The sequence below is a fragment of the Myotis brandtii genome, unplaced genomic scaffold (genome assembly GCF_000412655.1).
Source record: "Myotis brandtii unplaced genomic scaffold, ASM41265v1 scaffold303, whole genome shotgun sequence".
Lineage (NCBI taxonomy): Eukaryota > Metazoa > Chordata > Mammalia > Chiroptera > Vespertilionidae > Myotis > Myotis brandtii.
The window spans coordinates 4,212,802-4,214,802 of record NW_005361573.1 but is presented as its reverse complement, the minus strand read 5'-3'; the positions used below and the strand labels follow the sequence as shown (position 1 = coordinate 4,214,802).

Sequence of the window (2,001 nt, the reverse complement as noted above, 5' to 3'; positions counted from 1 at the left end):
GGTCAGGGCACATGCCCAGGTTTCGGGCGAACAGGAGGCAGCCAATCAATGATTCTCTCTTATCATTGATGTTTCTATCTCTCTCTCCCTTCCTCTCTCTGAAATCAATAAAAATATATTTTAGAGAGAAAGAGAGAGAGAGAGAGAGAGGGAGAGAGAGAGAGAAAGGGAGAGCGCGCGCTGCCTTGCTGTTCACAGCTCTCTGAAACCACACTTCTCCACCTAACAGTAGTTGGGTAGTGGGTTTGATGATCTGACAGCTGGCCCTTTAAGGCCCTGCTGGCTTCTCACTCTCTCCACCCACCCACTTGCAGCTACAGCCCTTCGGTAAACTGCGGGGCCAAAATCCCCTCCAGCCCTCTGGCTGGGCCGGCCGGGGTTGTGGGGTTGTGGGTTTGTAGATTTTTTGGGGGGAAAGGGCAAGTGGCACTTTCAGAGGTGCAGAGCCCCGTGTGGCTCTCCTGGCTGCACCTGCTCTGGGGCGCCTGCGAGCTGTTTCTCTGAGCATATGCCAGTCTGTTCCATGTCTGCACAGAAAAAGGGGAACCCAGCTCTTCATCTGCCCCAAGACTCTGTGCATGTGTGTGAGTGTGTGTGTGTGCATGTGTGTGTGTGCGTGTGCGAACTCTGCAGACACTGGTTGAGCATTCGGGGTGCGTGGGGCACTCTGATTGTCATGTATCTATAGATAAACAATCAGGGATGATTTGTACTTTAATTTTTGAACTATGGTTCCACATCACAACTTAATCTCTGCTAATCTAAGAAAGTGGAATTTATTCTCTATTATTTTTATGTCTAGTAATAAAGTTTCTATAAAGAAGGGGGGAAAAAAAGCGTGCCAAGCCGGTGTGGCTCAGTGATTGAGCATTGACCTATGAACCAGGAGGTCCCGGTTCGATTCCTGGTCAGGGCACATGCCCAGGTTTCGGGCGAACAGGAGGCAGCCAATCCAAGATTCTCTCTCATCTGTGATGTTTCTATCTCTCTCTCCCTTTCCTTTCCTCTCTGAAATCAATAAAAAATTATTTTTTAAAAAGGGGGGGAAAATGTGTTACAAGAACCAGAGAGGGAGCCACGTGACTGGAATCACAGAGGAGGAGAGAGAGGGTCAAGGACAGAAGGATCCCAGGCGTTAGGGTAGGGGTTGAGCTTGACCCCCGATGCGAATAGAACGTGGATCCCATGCTCAGAGCTCTGCCACGTGACATCTTACAACAGGCAGGTAGCCCCATCTCGTCCTGCTGTCCCAGAGAGGGGGCGAGGGCAGATGCACACCCCTGGCCCAGGTGCCACAGCCAGGCCGGAGCAGGAGTAGAATTGGAACTCAGGACTCTGGAGCCTGGTGGCGGCTTGAGGAGGGTCTTGTCCACCTAGTTCCGGCCGAGCCCCCCATGTTCCCCACCTTCAAGCTGCCTGCACTGCAGGAGGCCACAGAGGGGCCCAGCCTCTCCCAGAAGCCGGGACCCTGGTTCTAAACCTGCCTCTGCTTCCGTGGTCCCACATGCCTGGGGCCTTTCTCGGCGTTTTCCTCTGCCTGTTTCCCCAAGCCCATCAGCAGAGTGGATGGGGAGTGCACTGGGCTGGGACTCAGCCAACCAGGCTCTTGTCCCCACTCTTTGCCTGCAGCTCAAGCACGGTGTGGCTTGGGGCGAATTACTTCACCTCTCAGCCTCGGTGTTATCTCTGCAGTAGAAGGTGAGGTTATGTAATCGCCAGGGGCCCTTTTGCCCCTCGGGGTTGACTACTCCAGGTTCTCAGATGGCCAGGCCCAGGGTTTCCAGAGGGTGCTGTTCTGTGACCCAGAAGGAGCCCTGCCCTGCCCCAGCCTCCCGCAGGCCCTCTCCCCTCACCTCGGAGCCAGCACAGCAGGAAATGGTCGTCTGGGTTCGGCAGGGTGGGCAGCACATCCTGGACATTCTCCCGGAACTGTAGAGAGAGGCGGCAGGGTGAGTGACAGGTCCCACCAGCTGCCCTCTGCCCAGGACTCTCCAGTGAGGC

At 54.9% G+C, this 2,001-nt stretch overlaps 1 protein-coding gene across 1 annotated transcript in view; it reads right to left on the bottom strand.

Annotated features, from left to right (window-relative positions):
- Positions 1-1,929, bottom strand: part of LOC102254111 (SEC14-like protein 2) — a 21,970-nt gene extending 20,041 nt beyond the window's left edge. The window contains exon 1 of the mRNA XM_014542428.1: positions 1,854-1,929. The gene's annotated coding sequence lies outside the window, so the exon portion shown is untranslated. The remainder of the gene's footprint in view (positions 1-1,853) is intronic.
- Positions 1,930-2,001: the final 72 nt, after the last annotated feature.